Genomic DNA, 23,093 nt, shown 5'->3' with positions numbered 1-23,093 from the left:
TTGTGAGGCTGAGGAGGGAGGATCACTTGAGCCCAGGAGGTTGAGGCTATAGTGAGCTGTGACTATGCTACTGCACTCCAGCCTGGGTGACAGAGCTAGGCTCTGTCTCAAAACAAACAAAAAACAGACAAAAAAGAAAGAAAGAAAAAAGAAAAATAAAGAAACCCTATACCCATTAGCAGTCACTTCCAATTCCTGTGTTTACCTATCCCCCTAGACAACCACTAATCTACTCTGTCTCTCTGGATTTACTTGTTCTGGACATTTCATATAAATGGAATGTGGCCTTTTGTGTCTAACTTTGACTTAGCATAAGGTTTTCAAAGTTCATCCATGTTGTAGTATGTATCAGCACTGCGTTCCTTTTTATAGCTGAATAATTTTCCACTGTACGGATATACTACATTTTGTTTATCTGCTCATCAGTTGGTGGACATTTGGGTTACTTCCACTTTTTTGGAATCATTAATAATGCTGACATGAACATCTGTGCACATATTTTTGCATGAACACATGTTTTCAATTATTTGGCTATATACCTAACAGTAGAGTTGCTAGGTCCTATGGTAACTCTCCATTTAACTTTTGGAGAAGCTGCCCAACTGTTTCTCCTCTAGGATGTTTTTATTGGCCCCTGAACTATTTTGAACGTGCCATTCCTTAGTCTGGAGCATTCATCCCCTGAGATCTCAGTTTAGACATCACTTCCTCTAAAAAGCCTTCCCTGACCACTTACCTCTAAATTAGATATGCTTAAAATCTGAGGTAGAGAATACCATCCCAGCATTTACCATATTATCTTGTCTTCCTTTGTTTTCTCTCCACAGTCTGTGAGCTCAGTTGAGAGGTAATGTGAGTGCCATTCTCTAGCACAGATCCTGGCATCTGGGAGGCATGCAGTGAGGAATGTTAGATTGAACAGTCACCGCATTATTCTACTCAAAGCAACACAAGTCTTTGCTGCATGATTCTTCCACTAATGAAAGTCTTCATAAATTAATTGAGTTACTGAAGAATCACAATGGAGAATATGTACACATGTATATGTACTTATATTACTAACACTCATGACTAAGTATTTTATTGACTGATTTTTTAAGTGTTTAAGAATAAAAGTTAGGGACCACCTATTGTGCCAAGATTGAAATTATATTCATATGTACAAATGTTTCAAGAAACAATTGCTGGGATGATCCAAATGGCCAATTAGAAGCAGCTGCTTTCTGCGGCACTCACGGAGAGGAACGAAAGCAGTGAGTGAATTCACCTTCAAATGAAATATCCATATTCTTGCATTGGGACTGACTAGGCAAACAACTCGATCTGCAGAGAATGAAGAAAAGCAGGAGGGTGGGCGATGGCCCATCTGGAAGCAGGACAGAGCCAAAGGAACCCCACCCCTAGCCAAAGGAAGCAGTAAGTGATTGTGCAACCCTGCCCGGAAACCACACTTCTCCCACAGATCTTTGCAACCTGTGGATCAGGAGATCCCCTCCGGAGCCCATGCTACCAGGGTCTTGGGTCCAATACACAGAGCTCAGAGTCTCTGGAGCCTCCGCAGAGCAGCCACTTAGGCATACACACAGACACGGGAGTTTTACATACTCTGGCCCCAGGATCGCCGGCAAGGTGGGAAATCCATCTCTACATATCCCTAGGAAGGGGGCTGATCCAGGGAGCCAAGCAGCATCGTTCTGCAGGCCTCATTCCATGACATCTCACAAGTTAAGACTCACTGGCTTGGAATTCTAGCCAGCCAACAGCAACAGGCTGAAATCTGCCAGAGACAGATTTGAGTTCCCGGAAGGAGGGGCAGCCGCCAACTCTGTGGTTCGGTAGACTCAGCCATTCCAGCCTTCCAGCTTTGGAGACCACAAACAGTCCAGATGAGAAAGGGTCCCCGCCAATGCAGCACACCTGCTCTACCAAATAGCATCCAGAGTACTTTTGTAAGTGGGTCCCTGAACCCGTTCCTCCTGACTGGGAGGGACTTCCCATCAGGGGTCTCCAGTCACCTCCTACAGGTGCATTCAGGCTGCAAACAGGCCAGTACCCCCCAGGATGGAGCTTCCTGAGGAAGAAGCTGGCTGTCATGTTTGATGTTTTCCAGCCTTCACTGGTGATACCTCCAGGTATGGGAGAACCCAAAGCAACTAGTGTCTGGAGTGGACCCCCAGCAAACCACAGCAGCCCTTTGGTAGAGTGGCCTATTAAAAGTGAAACAAACGGAAGACAACAACAACAACAGCAACAAAAAAATACCCCATAAAAACCCCACTCAGGTCAGCAACCTCAAAGACCAAAGTTAGAAAAGCCCACAAAGATGAGAAAGAATCAACACAAGCCCGGGAGTTGGAGGCTGCAATGAGCTATGGTCGTGCCAAAGCCTGGGTGACAGAGCGAGACTCTGTCTCTAAAAATTATAAAATAAAAGAAGAGGTTTTGGAGAGATCATAGCAGACAGAAGGCAGGACTAGATTGCAGCTCTGGACAGAGCAGTGGGCAGCGGCTTGCATTGTGAATTTTAGCTTCAGATCAAGAACAAACCAGCAATCCTGAGAGAAACCACAGACCCTCTGACAGAAGTGGACTGCTCCTGCAGGACCCAGGAGAACACCCCGCACCCCCGCCAAAAAAAAAACCAAAAAACAAAAAAAACTGCCCCAACTGCGGAAGCGGGAAAGGGAGACCCTCCTCTCCGGCTCACCTCCACTGGAGAAGCTGAAAGTCTGTTTGCAGGAGAAGTTTTCGACTTTACCTGGAGCCAAGTCAATCTGGAGAACCGAGTGAAATACAGGGGTAGAGGAAGCAGCAGAAGCCCTGGGAGCTTGCAGTTTATGGGAGAGAAGCATAGGGTAAAACTACACAGGGAGAAGCAAATCTCTAGCTGAACTTTGTAACAATTTGAACGGGGTGAGAAGCCTCCTGGCCAGAACTCAGGGGAAGGTGCAAATCTGGTGTGCAGACTCCACAGGCCCGGGAGCACGCTGGGAGGTGGATAGCCTCGGGCACGTTTTCAAGCCCCAATTGCTCTCCACCTGGAAACAGTCTGGGGGTTGTTGAGGGGTAGGGAAGCGCGGTGGGAGTGAGACCAGCCCTTTGGTTTGTGTGGGCGCTGGGTGAGGCCTGTGACTGCTGGCTTTCCCCCACTTCCCTGACAACCTGCATGACTCAGCAGAGGCAGCCATAATCCTCCCAGGTACACAACTCCAGTGATTTGACAATCTCACCCCCATCCCCTACAGCAGCCACAGCAAGACCCACCCAAGGAGAGAGTCTGGGTTCAGACATGCCTAGCCCCGCCCCCACCTGATGGTCCTTCCCTAAAGGGCATGTAATCTTAGGAGTTCTAGGGCCCCGCCCACCACCAGTTCCTCCCCCTAAATACAGCTGATGCTCTCTGGACAGCGCCACCTCCTGGCAGGAGGCCAACCAGCACAAAAAGAAAGCATTAAACCACCAAAGCACCCTCACTGAGTCCCTTGAACCCTCGACCACCTCCACTGGAACAGGAACTGGTATCCATGGCTGAAAGACCCATAGACAGTTCACATCACAGAACTCTGTGCAGACAACCCCCAGTACCAGCCCAGAGCTGGGTAGCCTCGCTAGGTGGCTAGACCTAGAAGAGAGACAACAAACTGCAGTTTGGCTCACAGGAAGCCACATCCACAGGAAAAGGGAGAGAGTACTACATCGAGGAAACACCCCATGGGACAAAAGAATCTGAACACCAGCCTTCAGCCCTAGACCTTCCCTCTGACAGAGCCTACCCAAATGAGAAGGAACCAGAAAACCAACCCTGGTAATATGACAAAACAGGGCTCTTCAGCGCCCCCTCAAAATCACACTAGTTCACCAGCAATGAATCCAAACCAAGAAGAAATCCCTGATTTACTTGAAAAATAATTCAGGAGGTTACCAGCCTGGCCAACATGGTGAAACCCTATCTCTACTAAAAATACAAAAATTAGCCCAATGTGGTGGTGCACACCTGTAATCCCAGCTACTCAGGAGGCTGAGGCAGGAGAATTGCTTGAACCTGGGAGGCAGAGGTTGCCGTGAGCTGAGATTGCACCACTGCACTCCAGCCTGGGTGACAGAGTGAGACTCCTTCTCAAAAAAAAAAAAAAAAAAAAAAAGAAGAAGAATTCAGGAGGTTAGTTATTAAGCTAATCAGGGAGGAACCAAAGAAAGGCAAAATTCATTGCAAGGAAATCCAAAACACGATATAAGAAGTGAAGGGAGAAATATTCAAGGAAATAGATAGCTTAAAGAAAAATCAATAAAAAAAATTAAGGAAACTTTGGACACACTTTTAGGAATGCAAAATACTCTGGAAAGTCTCAGCAATAGAATTGAATAAGTAGAAGAAAGAAATTCAGAGCTTGAAGACAACGTCTTTGAATAACCCAATCCAACAAAGACAAAGAAAAAAGAGTAAGAAAATATGAGCAAAGCCTCCAAGAAGTCTGTTCTCGTTCCACTAATAAAGACATACCCAAGACTGGGTAATTACAAAGGAAAGAGGTTTAATTGACTCACAGTTCCACATGGCTGGGGAAGGCCTCACAATCATGATGGAAGGTGATGGGGAAGCAAGACTTGCTTACATGGCAGCAGGCTAGAGAGCTTGTGCAGGGGAACTCCCATTTATAAAACCACCAGATCTCACAAGAGTTATTCACTACCATGAGAAGAATATGGGGGAAACCACCCCCATGATTCAATTATCTCCATCTGGGTCCGCCCTTGACACGTGGGGAATAGTAGAATTGAAGGTGAGATTTGAGTGGGGACACAGCCAAACCATATCAAATTAAACTAAAAAGCTTCTGCACAGCAAAAGAAACTATCATCAGAGTGAACAGACAACCTATAGAATGGAAGAAAATGTTTGCAATCTATCCATCCAACAAAGGCCTAATATTCAGAGTCTACAAGGAACTTCAACAAATTTACGAGAAAAAAACAAGCAAACTCATTAAAAAGCAGGCAAAGGACATAAATAGACACTTCTCAAAAGAAGACATACATTTGGCCAACAACATATGAAAACAAGTTCAACATCACTGATCATTAGAGAAATGCAAGTCAAAACCACAATGAGATACCATCTCACACAAGTGAGAATGCCTATTATTAAAAAGTCAAAAACAACAGATGCTGGTGAGGTTGTGGAGAAAAAGGAACACTTTCACACTGTTGGTGGGAGTGTAAATTAGTTCAGCCATTGTGGAAGACACTGTGGTGATTCCTCAAAGACCTAAAGTCAGAAATACCATTTGACCCAGGAATCCCATTACTGGGTATATACTCAAAGAATATAAATCATTCTATTATAAAGATATATGAATACATATGTTCAATGCAGCACTATTCACAATGGCAAAGACATGGAATCATCCTCAATTCCCATCAACAATAGACCGGATAAAGAAAATGTAGTACATATACACCATGGAATACTATGTAACCATAGAAAAGGAATGAGATCATGTCATTTGTGGGGACATGGATGGGGCTGGAAGCCATCATCCTTAGAAAACTAATGCAGGAACAAAAAACCAAACACCACATGTTTTCATATAAGTGGAAGCTGAATGATGAGAACACATGGACACACGGGGGGAAATAACACACACTGGGGCGTGTCCGAGGGGGCATGTTGCAGGAGGGAGAATATCAGGAATACTAGCTAATGGATGCTGAGCTTAATACCTAGGTGACGGGATGATCTATGCAGCAAATCATCATGGCACACATTTACCTATGTAACAAACCTGCACATCCTGCACATGTACCTTTGAACTTAAAATAAACGTGGAAGAATTAAAAAAAGAAACAACTGCTATTCTTTGGCCAAGTAATTCCACTTCTGAAAATCATAAGGAAATAACCATAAATGAAGAAAATGTTTTTATGCATGAAGATATGGAATATTTATAAATAATAAAAAATTGGAAATAATCTTCATCAATGGAAAGTAGAGGAATGGCTACCTAGACTCTATAGACATAAAAAATAATGTTTAAGAGTAAGTTAGAATAATGCAATAGAGGCTGGGTGCAGTGGCTCATATCTATAATCCTAGCACTTTGGGAGGCCGAGGCATGCGGATCACAAGGTCAGAAGTTCAAGACAAGCCTGACCAACATGGTGAAACCCCGTCTCTACTAAAAACACAAAAATTAGCCAGGCGTGGTGGCACATGCCTGTAATCCCAGCTACTCAGGAGGCTGAGGCAGGAGAATCACTTGAATCCGGAAAGCAGAGGTTGCAGTGAGCCAAGATCACGCCACTGCACTCCAGCCTGGGTGACAGAGCGAGACTCCATCTCAAAAAAAAAAAGAATAATGTAATAGAAACTGTAATACAATGTGACTGTGCAATGAGTTAAAAAGGAGGGGGGGACTCTGAATCTGTGGGGAAAATTCCATGGTAAGAAATACAATCATGCATTGTTTAATGATCAGAATGTGCTTAGAGAAATTCACCATTAGGCTATTTCCTCATTGTGCAAACATAATAGAGTATACTTACACAAAACTACGTGATGTAGCCTACCACACACCTAGGCTATGTGGTATAGCCTACTGCTCCTAAGCTACAACCTGTATGGCATGTGAACTGCACTGCATACTGTAGACAATTGTAACACAATGATAACTATTTGTATGTCTAAACAAGAAAAATGTACAGTAAAAATATGGTATGATAACCCTATAGGATCACCATTGCATATGTGGTCCATCATTGGCAGAAATATTATGTGGCACATAACTGTATATCAAAATGCTAAGCATGTTATGGTATGTAGCAGGACAATGTGTAATTTGCCCCCTTTTTCTATTTTCTAAATTTTAAATGTGATTTTATTACCTTTATAATTTTAAACGGTATAATAAACATCAAACAAATAACATAAAAACTTTTAAAAGCCTACATGACTAAAACGGATGTCTCTGATGAGGTTTCTGATTAGGACTTTCATTTTGAGAGTATAACGACAAAGAGTTATAATGCCTTATGAAATGCTGGAGGGCAACTGCCAATTCAGAAAATGCTTTAGCCCAAATCAGTGGAAAAATTAACTCTTTCTAAGACCAAAACAGATTGGCACTCTTATCCAAAACTTTCCATTTCTCTATTATACAATGCCTGGAGAATGCAGAGCAGAAGTCCATCCTCAAGCTTCAGTGAGCAGAATAATTACCAGAGCCCTGGATTAAATGAGATTCCTCAGTCCTGGCCCCAGAAAATCAGATTCACTAAATCTGGGCTGGAATTCAAGCATCTGCCATTTTTATCTAACAAGTAAAGCACTGATACAGATGAGCCACAGACCACACGTGAGAAAACATGCTTTCCATAATCTTCCAAGGTCTTAACCTGTCTGTAATTCAGAAGTGGCCATTGTAATGAGCTCTGCTGTGGAAGACATATTCTGCAAAATGCACCAGTTTACATACAGAACAGCTACCCAAAGTTGGAAATTTTATAGAGCAGTTCACATTAGTTTGATTGCCCTTAGGGAAAAATAGAAATTTTAAAAAAAATAGAAAAAGAGAGAGAGAGAGGAAATGACTATGCTTTAAATTCTAATGAATATTTGTGTCTGGCACGTTGGGACAATAATACAAAAAACGAGCAGTCAAGGCTGGGCGCAGTGGTTCACGCCTGTAATCTCAGCACTTTGGGAGGCTGAGGTGGGTGGATCATTTGAGGCCAGGAGTTAAAGACCACCCTGGTCAACATGAAACCCCATCTCTACAAAAATACAAAAAATAAAAAATAAAAATAAAAAAGTTAGCTGGGTGTGGTGGCATGCACCTGTGGTCCCAGCTACTTGGGAGGCTGAGGAATGAATCACTTGAACCCAGGAGTTGGAGGTGCAGTGAGCCGAGATCATGCCACTGCACTCCAGCCTGGGCGACAGAGAGAGACTGTCTCAAAAAAAAAAAAAAAAGAAAAAAAACAAAAACAAAACAAACAAAAACAAGCAGTTGCACTTACCATTTCTAAACTGACCACTTTCATAGGTCTGTCAATATAAAACACAAGCTACAGAACTATTTTAAACTTCCTTTCCTAATCCCAAGAACCTTTGCTATTCAGTCACTGTTTGGATATGGATTTTGGATAAGCAGTGATACCACCATCTCATCAGCACGTCAACATAATTTTAACATCTTAAAATTTGGAGAGTCTCACTATCTGGCAGGGATTTCTCTCCCAAAGATGCCCCAGAGGTGAGAAAGTAGGATACCCGCACGTTCCATATGTTCACGATGCTAGGGTTTGCCAAATAAATATCCAAATGCTTGTGGAATCTCTGCTGGAAGGCAAAGGAAATCTTTGTTGGAAGCTTTCACCTAATTCTAAAGAGAATTTTATTCCATTTGTACCAAGGCCTGAGTTCTACTTCTCCATGAGACATTTAACTAAGGCACAAAAATTTCTCAAGAATCCAAGTCACTCATAAATAAATGCTTGTACAAAAATAAGTAAATAAAATAAAATAAAACAAATTGCTTCAGTAAAACCTGTCTTTAACTGCTGTGTTGCTGCTGCTGCTGCTGCTGTTACACTGTATAATTTAACTCCTTCCTTCATTCTTTCTCTTTTTTTTTTTTTTTTTTTTTTTTGCCACTGGCTAATGTTTGGTGTCAAGATAAGTATCCCCCTTTTCCCTGCCCCAGAGGCACCTCTACAAAATTGGTGGGGAAGGGGAGAATTGAGGGAAGGAGGCCATGGGCAACAGACTATAGGGAAGGAGGAGCCTTTGGAATACCACCAGCAGAGGAGACAGGGCTCAAGGTTCCCTTTTAAAACTGCAGTGGCTGCCAGGATATACCTCTTAGATGGCACTTACACCTTTATTTACCGCGCTGGGAAACACCCTGCCCATGGCTATCTTCAGTCAGCTCTGAAACCTTCCCTGTTGCCAGGAACCAGCTTCTGCCTAGTAACAGGCCATTTGAGGTTCCCATTGGCTGGGACTAACCCTATTTAATATTAAAGAGAATATCTCCTTATTACATTGAATAATTAACTATAGCAGCCTGGGCAACATAGAGAGATCCTGACTCTATAAAACAAAAAATAAAAATATCTGGGTGTAGTGGTGCACGCCTGTGGTCCCAGCTACTCTAGAGTCTGAGGTAGGAGGATGGCTTGAGCCTGTGAGTTCTAGGCTGCAGTGAACCGTGACTGTGCCACTGCACTCTAGCCTGGGCAACGGAGTGAGACCCTGTCTCAAAAAAAAATTTAACTATTAGGAGCCATTTAGATTAGATGTGGTTCAAGGAAGGGATAGTTACATTTTAAAAAAAATTTTGTTTGAAATAATTTCAAACAAAAAAGTTGGAAGAACGGTGCAAAGAACCCCTGTTTACTTTTTGCTCCTATTCTTCAAGTGTTAACATTTTACCACCTTTGCTCTGTATTTCTCTTTCTATTTCTTTTTTTATTAATAGGCTTTAAGAACAGCTGTAGATTTACAGAAAAATTGAGCAGCTAGTACATAAGGTTCAAACACAACCCCCCTCCCCAGTTTCCCCTATTAGTAACATCTTATGTGAGTATAGTACCTTTTTTACAACTAATGAACCATTATTGATACATTGTTATTAACTAAAATCCATAGCTTGTTCAGATGTCCTTAGTTTTTACCTAATGTCCTTTTTCTCTTCCCCCATCCCATCCAAGATACCACACTTATCATGTCTCTTTGGGTTCCTTTTGGCTGTGACAGTTTGTCAGAACTTCCTTGCTTTTGATGAACTCGGCCAGCTTTTAAAAAGTTATTTTTATTTTTATATATTTTTTAGAGATGGAGTTTTACTATGTTGCCCAGGCTGGAGTACAGTGGATTTTCACAGGCACGATCATAGCTCACTGTATCCTTGAACTCCTGGGCTCACACAATGCTCCTACCTCAGCTTCCCAAGTAGCTGGGACAACAGGTGCAAGCTACCACACCTGGCTATTGATGGTTTTTAGGAGTACTGGTCAGGTATGTAGTAGAATGTGCCTGTATTAGAATTTGGTGTTTTTCTCATAATTAGACTGGATCACAGCAGTAAAGTACCGTTCTCATCATATCACATCAAGGGTACATACTATCAAGATGACTTTTCACTCCCATGGAAAAAAATTTAATAAGTAAATAACAGATGACTTTTCACGCTGATATGGACCTTAATCATTTGGCTGACGTAGCATCTGTCAAGTTTCCCTACTGTAAAGTTACTCTTTCCCTCTTTTCCATGCTGTCCTCTTTGAATGGAAGTTACTGTGTACAGCCCACACTTAAGGAGCAAAGAATTATGCTCCACCTTAAGGGTGGAGCATCTATATAATTAATTTGAATTATTCCGCAGAGAAGATTGGTCTCTTCTCTTCATTTATTAATTTATTCAACTAGTTATTTATAGTGACATGGTCTCCTGGATATTTATTTTATGCTTTGAGTTATAATCCAACGTTATTTTATTTTGTTGCTCAAACTCTTCCAGTTTTGCCCGTTGATTTAACATAATTTTTAATCCATTAAAAAATTAGTATTAGGCTGGGTGCATGGCTCATACCTGTAATTCTAGTGCTTTGGGAGGCTGAGGCAGGAGAATCACTTGAGCCCAAGAATTTGAAGTTACAGTGAGCTATAATCGCACCATTGCACTCCAGCCTGGGCAACAGAGTGAGACCCTATCTTAAAAAATATATATATAATCGGACATATGAAAACTAATTTTTTGAGACATAGTCTCACTCTGTTGCCCAGGTTGGAGTGGAGTAGTGCGATCTCAGCTCACTGTAACCTCCAACGCCGGGGTTCAAGCGATTCTTCTGCCTCAGCCTCCCAAATAGCTGGGATTACAGGCACATGCCACCACGCCCGACTAATTTTTTGTACTTTTTAGTAGAGATGGGGTTTCAACGTGTTAGCTAGGATGGTGTCGATCTCCTGACCTTGTGATCTGCCCGTCTTGGCCTCCCAAAGTGCTGGGATTACACGTGTGAGCCACCGCCCCTGGCCGAAAACTATTAATAGAAGCATTTCTCCTTTTGTATACAAGTTTTAAAAATCTATCTGTGATTATGTGAAATTTATTTTATATCAAATTTAAAAAAATAGGTCGAAGATTCCCACGGCCCAAAGTTGAAAAGAGGCAGAGAGGTGTATGGTGAAAAGTAGCCTCCCCATCCTGATCACATTCAACTTGTTACTCTCCCTGGGAAATACCAGCATAGCAGTTTACTGTATTTCCTTCTTAGAGATTTGTTTCATATCGAGAAATACATATATTTTCCCTTTTTTCTTCCCCTCACTTTTATATAAATAGTATACATATCATGACAAACCTGGCTTGTTTGTCCATATCTTGAGAGATTGTTCCATATCAATATTTGAAACTAACTCATTCTTCTTCTTTTTTTTTTTTTTTTTTTTTTTTGAGACGGAGTCTCGTTCTGTCGCCCAGGCTGGAGTGCAGTGGCCGGATCTCAGCTCACTGCAAGCTCCGCCTCCCGGGTTTACGCCATTCTCCTGCCTCAGCCTCCCGAGTAGCTGGGACTACAGGCGCCTGCCACCTCGCCCGGCTAGTTTTTTGTATTTTTTTTTTAGTAGAGACGGGGTTTCACCGCGTTAGCCAGGATGGTCTCGATCTCCTGACCTCGTGATCCGCCCGTCTTGGCCTCCCAAAGTGCTGGGATTACAGACTTGAGCCACCGCGTCCGGCCTGCCTCATTCTTCTTTATGGCCAGAAGGTATTTTATTGTATTGATCTCTTCCTGATTCTCATTAGCATTTATGTCTTTTCCAATAAAACAATGCTGGAATGAAAAGACTTCTGGCTGGGCGTGGTGGCTCACGCCTGTAATCCCAGCACTTTGGGAGGCCGAGACGGGCGGATCACAAGGTCAGGAGATCGAGACCATGGTGAAACCCCGTCTCTACTAAAAATACAAAAAATTAGCCGGGCGCCGTGGCGCGCGCCTGTAGTCCCAGCTACTCAGGAGGCTGAGGCAGGAGAATGGCGTGAGCCCGGGAGGCGGAGCTTGCAGTGAGCCGAGATCGTGCCACTGCACTCCAGCCTGGGCGACAGAACGAGACTCCGTCTCAAAAAAAAAAAAAAAGAAAAGAAAAGACTTCTACTTATGCAATTTCGTACTTGCACATATCTCTGTAGGATAAATTCCCAGAAGAGGAATTTCTTGGTGAAAGGGTTTTATGATAACCTGACTTGTAAGTAAATCAAGTATACATAATGTAGGTTTGAGGTGCTTGAAATTAGGCTTTCCCTACTTAGGCCAGGAGGGGCTGCTAAGAACCCTTCAAGGACGATGCAGGTTGGAACTCCAGGCATAGCATTTTGGAACATCGTATAACCCCAGCAAGGAGTCGGGTAGATAGGGCAGGGTAGTAGAGTTCAGTGAATGGTCCTTAACATTTCTAACACTAGAAAATGATGAATTAATGGGTATCTGTTCTGTTCCCTTCTGGCTCCTTTTATTATTATTATTATTATTATTATTTTATTTTCTCATAAGTTATTGGGGTACAGGTGGTATTTGATTACATGAGTAAGTTCTTTAGTGGTGATTTGTGAGATCCTGGTGCACACATCATCTAAGCAGTATACACTGCACCATATTTGTAGTCTTCTATCCCTCACCCCTCTCTCACTCTTCCCCTCAAGTCCCCAAAGTCCACTGTATCATTCTTATGCCTTTGCGTCCTCACAGCTTAGCTCCCACATATCAGTGAGAACATACAATGTTTTGTTTTCCATTCCAGAGTTACTTCACTTGGTATAATAGTCTCCAATCTCATCCAGGTCATTGCAAATGCTGTTGATTCATTCCTTTTTATGGCTGCATAGTATTCCATTGTATATATACACCACAGGTTTTTTATCTACTTGTTGATTGATGGTAATTTGGGTTGGTTCCACAATTTTGCAATTGTGAATTGTGCTGCTATAAACATGCAGGTGCAAGTGCCTTTTTTGAATAATATCTTCTTTTCCTCTGGGTAGATACCCAGTAGTGGGATTGCTGGATCAAATGGTAGTTCTACTTTTAATTCTTTAAGAAATCTCCACATGGTTTTCCATAGAGGCTGTACTAGTTTACATTCCCGCCAGCAGTGTAGAAGTGTTCCCTGATCGCTGCATCCACGCCAACATCTACCATTTTTAAATTTTTTGATTATGGACATTCTTGCAGGAATGAGGTGGTATTGCAATGTGGTTTTGGTTTGTATTTCCCTGATCATTAGTGATGTTGAGAATTTTTTCATGTTTTTTGGCCATTTGCGTATCTTCTTTTGAGAACTGTCTATTCATGTCCTTAGCCCACTTTTTGATGGGATTGTTTTTTTCTTACTGATTTGTTTGAGTTAGCTGTAGATTCTAGAAGATTAGTCCTTTGTCAGATGTATAGATTGTGAAGATTTTCTCCCACTCTGTGGGTTGTCTGTTTACTCTGCTGACTGTTCCTTTTGCTGCGCAAAAGCTCTTTAGTTTAATTAGGTCCCAGCTATCTATCTTTTTTTTTTTTGTACTTGCTTTTGGGTTTTTGGTCATGAAAGCCTTGCCTACTGGCTTATTTCAATATCACCAGATGCACATTTAGCCTAGTCAATAAAGAATTTGTAAGACATTATTACCAAGTAAAATATTTTTCAGGATCCTTATAAAGTGAATAATTGGTGTGGATATACCTAGCATCCAATAAGCAACTCTTTCTAGTCTTAAATAGTAAGGCCAAAAAAAAATTTTAATACTCAGTGTGATGGTTAATGTTGAGTGTCAACTCGATTGGACTGAAAGGTGCAAAGTATTGTTCCGAGGTCTGTGAGAGTGTCTGTGAGGGTGTTGACAAAGGAGATTAACATTTGAGTCAGTGGACTGGGAGAGGTAGACCCATCCTCAATCTGGATGGGCATCATCTAATCAGCTGCCATTGTGCCTAGAATACAGCAGGCAGAAGAAAGTGGAATGAGCAGACTCGCTGAGTCTTCCCACCTTTGTCTTTCTCCCATACTGGATGCTTCCTGCCCTCAAACATCAGATTCCAAGTACTGCAGCTTTGGGAGTCTTGGACTTATACCAGTGATCTGCCAGGGGCTCTTGGGCCTTTGGCCACAGACTGAAGGCTGTGCTGTTCGCTTCCCTACTTTTGAGGTTTTGGGACTTGGACTGGCTTCCTTGCTCCTCAGCTTGCAGACAGCCTGTTGTAGGACTTCACCTTGTGATTGTGTGAGTCAGTACTCCTTAGTAAACTCCCCTTCATATATACATCTATCCTATTAGTTCTCTCCCTCTAGGGAACCCTAATACACTCAGTATGTTACCTTGAATTACATGACATGAGGCAGTCTTGATTCTTGTAACTGGTTTCTATTTGTAACCTAAAGCCAACAGAGACTGCTTTTATATATAGAGGTCCATTAAGAAAACGGCATTGGAGATGTGCTTTTGGATAAATCTGAGTGATTAAAGTAGATTTATTGCTATGCCCTTGACATTTTACTGCCAGAGATTCTACCATTCTACCTGGTTTCTGTACCAGTATTTTTGAAGTTTTATCCTTGGCAACTCCATTCTATTCCTGATCTCCTCTTCTTCCCGAACTCCTACTTTGCCCATGCTGCCTGTATCCTACTTCCTTAGTCACCTACCTCCAAGTATCCAATCACAACCTGTCCTCTTGTTTGTCAGTCTGCCAAATGAGAGGAAATCTTGTTTTCAGGCAGATAAAGGATTATTTGAAGGAATATGCCAAAAAATTTGTCATATGTTCCTTTCTTTTTAATAATATGACTCCATACATCATTAATGATAGACCAAGAAAACAAACCCAAATGAGACTGTCAGGAAAGTGGCTCTTCTACAAGTGCTCCCACACTTCTAGTTAGTAACGAAACATCAGCCAGACCGGACACAAAGAAAGGTCAAGAGAGGCTGATTTTTCCACTGTTGTTTATTTGAATTAGTACATGAGATGGTTTCGCAATGTGTTCACAAGTCTTTGATACTCCTTTCAAGAGCTGGAGCTTCTTCTCCTCCACTTGAATGTGCGTTGGATTAATGAGTCACAGAAGTGATTGCGTGTGACTTCCACGACTACATTATAAAAGATGCCATGACTTCCTCCTTGCTCTTTTGCTTGGATCATTTCTGAGGGAAGCCAGCTGCCAAGACACTAAATGGTGAAGACATTCAATCAGCCCTCCAGAGGGGAACTAAGGCCTTTACCAAGAGCCATGTGGGTGAGCCATCTGAGAACCACACTTCAGACCCAGGCAAGCGTTCAGATGACTACAGCCATGACTGACGTCTTGACTACTACCTCACGAGAGTCTCTGAGCCAAAACTGCTCAGCTAAGCTGTTCCTGACTTATAGAAACTATGAGATGATAAGTGTTTCACTGTTGTTTTTTTTTTTTTTCCTGAGATGGAGTCTCGCTCTGTCCCCCAGGCTGGAGTGCAGTGGCACGATCTCAGCTCACTGCAACCTCCACCTCCCTGGTTCAAGCAATTCTCCTGCCTCAGCCTCCTGAGTAGCTGAGATTACAGGCGGGTGCCACCACGTCCAGCTAATTTTTGTATTTTTAGTAGAAACGGGGTTTCACAGTGTTGGCCAGGCTGGTCTCGAACTCCTGACCTCATGATCCACCCGCCTCGGCCTCCCAAAGTGCTGGGAGGCCACTGCGCCCAGCCGTGTCTCACTTTTTTTTTTTTAAACTGTGAAGCTCTGAGGTAATTTGTTACATGGCAATAAATAACTAGTAATTACAATATTACATTTATGGTGTGTGGCAGTAAGGACTTTAAAAAAATACAACAAGGCCGGGCGCGGTGGCTCAAACCTGTAATCCCAGCAATTAGGGAGGCCGAGACGGGCGGATCACAAGGTCAGGAGATCGAGACCATCCTGGCTAACATGGTGAAACCCCGTCTCTACTAAAAAATACAAAAAACTAGCCAGGCGAGGTGGCGGGCACCTGTAGTCCCAGCTACTCGGGAGGCTGAGGCAGGAGAATGGCGTGAACCCGGGAGACGGAGCTTGCAGTGAGCCAGGATCCGGCCACTACACTCCAGCCTGGGCAACAGAGCGAGACTCCGTCTCAAAAAAAAAAAAAAAAAAATACAACAAGACAGTTTCACTAGAAACAAATAGATATGCAACTCAATGTAAAAGCTGCTCTGCATACCCATTAAAATGAGCAAATAACATAAAACCCACTCTTAGTATGGCTTTAAGGAGACATGCTTGCTGGTGGCACTTTAACATGATTGAATTTTTCCAAAGTACAAGTTGGTAAATGCAACAAAAGCTGTAAAACTGCAGCTGGGAAAATAGCCAAGAAATAAAAGAACCTCGTAATTATTTTTACAAGATATTTATATCTTCTTACTGCTATTGTAATTTGAGGAAAAAAAGATATATCAGTACTATAGCATTTGTAATATTGAGAAATGACTCAATGTCAAAGAGTAAAGAAATAGCTAAACAAACTACAATATATTAATCACGGTAGACCTTCTGGCTATAAAACATATAAAAAAGGAAAATTATTTTAATATATGGGATATGCTGTTAAAAAATAGTAGAAGGTAAAATAAAATATGCATGCTGATTAGACTTATGCAATCAAAAGTTAAAAGGGAACATATGGGATTGGAAATGGTTAAAATCTGATACTCATTAGGTTATATCCTCTGAGAAAATGTTTGAATTGCTAAAAAAAAAATTTATTGAAAAGTAAAACTAGCACCAATCTTCATGTTCAGACAATACTTTAAAAGATCTGTATGACCAGGAAAAAAAAAAATGTATATTTTAGATTTCTATGTTTCCTTCCCTAGCCTTATGTTAAATAAAGTACTTCTAATATAGTCTCTCCTTAGCTTTTAAGAAGAGTAAAAGTACTGGTAGATCTAGACTCTTTTATGGTGCAATCAAGCATAGTAAACATTCCTAAATCATAACTGGCCCACACCTGTCTCAGTGTCTCCTTTGCCCCACAAACAAACAGAAAAGCTACAGGTGAGAGATGGTTGGTCACAGCTGGGAGTTCCCTCTTGTCTTCCTGCTATGGGTGGGAACAGGCAACCAGTTTCCTGGAGGAGGAGCCGCCTGCCTGAAAAGTCATGCACCCAGAACACTGGACAAAGAAGCTGGTTAAAAACAAAAGAAAATTTATGGCTTCAAGTCAAATGAATGCTAATAATGATTTTTAAAATAATTTAAAACTTAACTCATTTAGGACCTTGCCCTTAGATTGCAGAGAAGGGAAATGGCATTGAAGCAAAAGCCTGGTCTACAAAAAATTTCTCAGCTGCTCCACTTTTAGTCATCTAAAGACCTAAACTTCATCCGGAACTCAGTATAGAATTCCAGTTCAAAAGGAAAAAAAAAAATAGTGATATATCAAACAATCAAATAGGTTGGCAATTATGTACAAGATGTTTTGGTTTTGTTATAAGTTTTGAAAGTGTATATATACAACAAAATATTATCAGTGAGTGCTCAAGGTAGCAAAATTAGGGACAGATTTTTTCTTCTTTTTCTTTATCTGTGTTATTGATTTTTCTTTACAATGAACATGTATTAGTTGTATAACTATAAAATTCTTCAAGATGCAAAAATAGATGTAAAATTTGTAAAAACACAACCTTTATCAGCTGACTTTAGTTTTGTGCATCCAAAATACAATAAGCACAAAGCACTTAAGAATCTTTCATTGTTTTTTGAGACACATAAATTACTTGTGTTTAGTGCTGAGTATATTTCATTGTAGTTTTTAAATTTTCTTACAACTATTCATCATGTAAAACATATGTGAGAAATTCCTTTCAACTCAAATAATTTGTTGATCAAAATAATCCATTTCCTAAACCTATCAGATAACGGCAGTATTTACGTGGTACCTTCTCACAACACAAAATACTTATTTACTTCTCCCCATATTAGCTTTCTATTTCCTTTTAGGAAACACCAACAGTCCATAACTTCCATCATAAGCCAGTATCTAAATGCTGTGGCTTTCAATTTATAAGGAATAAGGATTTTCTTTTACTCAATTCAAATGCATAAAGACATAAGGAGTTTTGAACCTGAGGAAGTACCTCACAAAAGCCTCCAAAACTGAATTTGAGTCAGAAGTGTAGCATAATAACAGGGAAAACATTACTAAGGGCAGCCTGAAGAGCCCTGCCTGTGTCCAGAATGCTGAGATCACCAGTTGATACTACTCCACCTGCTGTGCCATTCTGCTTCTCCAGGTGGCCTCGAGGAAGCTTTTAGCAGGAAAACCCAAGAGACCGCAAGAAGAGACCACAGGTGACACAAACAAGGATATAAGGTTATGGTCAGGTGACACCTAATATAACTTCTGCATGCAGATGTTTTTGTCTTTGCCCTGTGTCCAGGGGATTAATCCTTTTCCCTTCTCAAAGAATCACAGGCTGTTCGCAGGATTCGGAATTTTAGTGGTCTCAGAGTTAGCGGCCACATGTAGATGCTTTCCTTTACTGAAAATCTGAGACATCTTAAATAAATACATCTTATGGTATAAGAGTATAGCTACAATTCAATTCTTTATTATCTATGCTACAGTATATGTGTGTGTTTGGAGGCAGGGGGTGTGTGGGTGGGTAGAATGGAGTGATATAAAATATCAGTAACACTTGACATGGTTTGACTGTGTGTCCCCATACAAATTTCATCTCGAATTGTAATCCCCATGTGTGAGAGGAGGGGCCCGATGGGAAGTGATTGAATCATGGGGGTGGACTTTCCCGTTGCTGTTTTCATGATAGTGAGTTTTCACCAGATCTGATGGTTTAAAAGTGTACGGCACTTCCTCTCTCTCCCTCTCTCCTGCTCTGCCATGGTTAAGATGTGTTTGTTTCCCCTTTGCCTTCCACCATGATTTTAAGTTTCCCGAGGCCTCCCAGCCATGCTTACTATACAGCCTGCAGAACTGTGAATCAATTAAATCTCTTTTATTCATAAATTACCCAGTCTCAGGTAGTTCTTTATAGCAGTGTGAGAACGGACTAATACAACACTGATGATCAAAACCTCAAATAATTCAAAGATTCTAACAAGTAGCAAGTAAACTTGAGTTTCAACCCCTTTGTGAGTTCCTGATTGAATTTTACAATTAGCTAATAAGAACAAAGATCAGAAGAGAAAATGCTTGTGTAAGATCATCCATAATAGATACACCGCTCCTGAAAGATACGTGTATACCAAAAATTTGAAAAGTAGTTCTAGGACTCAGCTTTCCCAAGAATTTATGATGGGTATCAGGAATCTTGCCCAAGAAATCCAGGGCAATATTTTGTGATCTTTCCATAATTCATGGAAAGAGCCTCCACAGATAGGTTAATTACATATTTCTATGAAACATTATTTAGTTAATATGCCCCCCTAGGAGTCCAGAGTTAAAGTCATTATTGTGAGAATATATGGCCTACAGATAAAGCAAAATCAGCCTTCTGTTCTCCCCCAGCCCCATTTACAGCTACTCATTAGTAATATTGTGTATTTTAGTACTGTCTGCCCTGAAGATCTGAGGCTGATCTGATACTATTGGTATGTTTTTCTCTTTCCTCCTCTCTCCTTTCCACAGAAAAATCAAGGTTCACAGAGGTTTTATACTTTCCATATAACCTATTAGGGTCAAACTAGGTGGAAAACTAAGAACATCCACTCAACATGTAAACACTGCAAAGGCTTGGCTATTCCTGTGGCCCTTTCCAGGAAGAAAAATCCATGTGACTCTCCCTGGACCATTAGTGCTGGCAAAGCTATCAGCACAGAATACTCATTTTGCTCACTTTTAAAAGTCAGTTTTTTTTTGTTTTTTTTTTGAGACGGAGTCTCGCTCTGTCACCCAAGCTGGAGTGCACTGGCCAGATCTCAGCTCACTGCAAGCTCCGCCTCCCGGGTTCACGCCATTCTCCTGCCTCAGCCTCCTGAGTAGCTGGGACTACAGGCGCCCACCACCTCGCCTGGCTAGTTTTTTGTATTTTTTAGTAGAGACGGGGTTTCACCGTGTTAGCCAGGATGGTCTCGATCTCCTGACCTTGTGATCCGCCCGCCTCGGCCTCCCAAAGTGCTGGGATTACAGGCTTGAGCCACTGCGCCCGGCCTTAAAAGTCAGTTTTAATCAGAAAGTCTGAATACTGTACTCTGATCTGAACACCCTTATGTGATTCACTAAGTCTTGAGAAGTTCTCGGTCCTCAAATAACTAAGAAAATGGAACTATTTCTGGCCCATTTTCAGGGTCATAGAATGAAATCCTTGTCTTACCCCTACCATGACTGGCCCATTCTCTTAGGCAGTGAGACCCACTGTGGGATGGTGGCATGTCACCTGGTTCACAATATTTATGTCCCTGAGGTGTTTCCCTAGTTGACACCAAAGGATAAGAATTCACTAGAAGCTAATTGTATTTTGGGACACAAACAGCAAAAACCTTCAAATCCTGTAAGATTAATACTTGTAGTTTTCAAAAAGTGATGGTACAGAAATACCTGTTAGTAGTTGCTAGATTTGGGAGTGTTCACCGTTCTAAAAAGGAGACAAGGAAAGGAAAAAGAGAAGGAAAGAAAGAAAAGAGAGTACATGGAAGAACTAGACACTTTCAAAATAGTCCTGGCTTTGGCCCCAATAGGCATTTGAAAAATACTTCTCCTTACTTGTCTTGGTATTTTCTTTTTAAATCGAGAACTAATTTACATACAGTAAGGCCTTCACAAAACACACAAGTCTTTTTTTTTTTTTTTTTTTTTTGAGACGGAGTCTTGCTCTGTCGCCCGGTCTGGAGTGCAGTGGCCGGATCTCAGCTCACTGCAAGCTCCGCCTCCCGGGTTCACGCCATTCTCCTGCCTCAGCCTCCCGAGTAGCTGGGACCACAGGCGCCCGCCACCTCGCCCGGCTAGTTTTTTTTTTTTTTTTTTTTTTTTGTATTTTTAGTAGAGATGGGGTTTCACCGTGTTAGCCAGGATGGTCTCGATCTCCTGACCTCGTGATCCGCCCGTCTCGGCCTCCCAAAGTGCTGGGATTACAGGCTTGAGCCACCGCACCCGGCCCACACAAGTCTTAAAAGTAGAAAAGAGAGGGCATCATCAGGCTGCACAGACCAGATGCTGAAGTGCTGAGCAGGAAATGGCAGTAGTGGCCACACCAACCAGGGTAGCATGAGAAGCACTGGGCTCCTGCAGCCTACCCTAAGGGAGGTGCATTCCTGTCAGCCTCTAGTGGCCTTCACCATGTGCTGGCACCTGCTGTGCACCAGTCCACCCATCCAAGCTGTTGCCAAGGAGCTTTTCCTGGGCGAAATCGAGAAGGAAGCACAACAAAGGTTCTTGCCCACAGCTCTCCCCATCCCTCTGCCTACTGACCCCCACTGGTGCTTCCCAGTGTGGCCCTGCATATTGCGTGCCTGTCCTCTTGGGAACTGTGGGCAATAAATTATCTTTTCAGTTGTACAATACTTGTTTCCTGACCTGTTGGCCTTACTATACCTCAAATTTTATGTCAACCCACAATATTTAGACCAGCATGAATGACAGGACACTTTGGACATTTAAGAGTGAACAAATGAAGAACATATGAACTGTGCACCTTTTCTCAATGTTCTTAACAAGTTTTGTACGTTAAAAAATAAGAGTTTCTTTCAGGTTATGGGAAAGGCTAGTGGCTGTTGGGTGGGATCCACTGAAGGCAAAGACTTCACTGTGATGAGGGAGCCCTGCGTCAGGTTTCCTGTAGCCCAGGATTCAGTACCAGGCCATGGTATCATCAAATTGTTGTTCTAACAAGGACTGGATGTGGTCTGCCTCATATCCCACGGACATTATGAGTTCTGTCTTTCAGGAGTCCTGGTGATCAGAGAGCAGCTCCTGGAATGGCTTTCGTGTCTCCTCCTGACCAGTGTTGATCCATAGGTGTTCCATGATGTGGTCTAGCATAGGCCTCTCCCTGCGGTCAAAAATAGGTTTATGAAGCTCTCTGGAAATGAAGAGTGAAGAGTGGGATCTTGTACAATTGTTCACACAGTATCAGCTTCCTCAGCTCCACAAAGTCTGCCCAATAAATGGCAGGCCCTGGTTACCGTGGTATAAAGAATGACTTTCTAGCTCCACATGTCCACTGGGGCCCATCATATGTTTGGCCATGGAAGAGTTCAGGACCGCATAAGAGGGACTACCACCGAAGGTGCCCAGCTTCTGGCCTACAGTGAACCTGGTATCAAATCCAAAGGCTGTTATTTTTATGTTGTGATGGACCACAAGGAAATTCTTGGGCTTCAGGTCCCTATGGATATCCCCCTTCTGTTGTACTAGAGGGTACTAGAGGGCTGATACTATCTGCTGGAATTTGCTTCAGACCTCTTCCGCCTTCATGTAACCCAACTCTAGGATGTAGTGGACCAGCTCTGCTCTGCTGGCATACTCCATGGCTAAGAACAAAGTGTCTGTGGTGTGGAAAGAGCTTGATGACCTTGGGGTCATCTAGACTCTAGAGGGAGGAGGAGTTCTGCTGCCCTTTTGGGATGACCACAGCCACCTGGGTCCCAGTGAGAAGGCACTTGGTGAACTTCATTCACCTTGGTGAAGCTGTCCTGGCTGACGATCTCGAGGAGCCTATAATGATCAGTAAGGGTCTCCTCATCAGCAGAGACGGTCGTAAAGCCCTGCCGCATGGTAAACTTCTAGCTACAAATCCTAACCAGGAATACTAACCAAGAATGCTATCTATAAAAACGTTGCTAACTGTGAAAACGAAAGAGCACAGCTGGAGTTGCTCTGCAGACTTTTGTGTGTAACCTATGGGTCACTCCAGTGCCAGTGACTATGTGCCCAGCCAACTGCACCTGGTCTGTAGCTGGGTGCTGGATAATGGCACCAGGAACCACCTCTGTCAACCTCTTGGCTCTGCTTACTTCCCTCTACGTTGGTGTCATTCTTGGGTGGGCTTTCCCTTCACAGTGACAAGATAGCACCAACCACTCCAGCAACCTAACAGAAATTAAGCTTCTCTTCACCCAGGGTTCCAACC

General features: G+C 42.3%; 1 long non-coding RNA gene across 1 annotated transcript; it reads right to left on the bottom strand.

The window, feature by feature from the left end:
- Positions 1 to 21,653: 21,653 nt before the first annotated feature.
- LOC117085445 lies at positions 21,654 to 23,093 on the bottom strand. The gene is made up of 2 exons (XR_004437957.1): positions 22,909 to 23,093; positions 21,654 to 22,013 (listed from the first exon to the last, which is right to left on the bottom strand). It is a non-coding gene; the product is annotated as an uncharacterized LOC117085445 (long non-coding RNA).

Source organism: Trachypithecus francoisi, unplaced genomic scaffold, assembly GCF_009764315.1.
Source record: "Trachypithecus francoisi isolate TF-2019V2 unplaced genomic scaffold, Tfra_2.0 Lachesis_group1, whole genome shotgun sequence".
Taxonomy (NCBI): Eukaryota; Metazoa; Chordata; class Mammalia; order Primates; family Cercopithecidae; genus Trachypithecus; species Trachypithecus francoisi.
The sequence above is the reverse complement of the archived record's forward strand: the minus strand, read 5'-3'. Positions and strand labels throughout refer to the sequence as shown.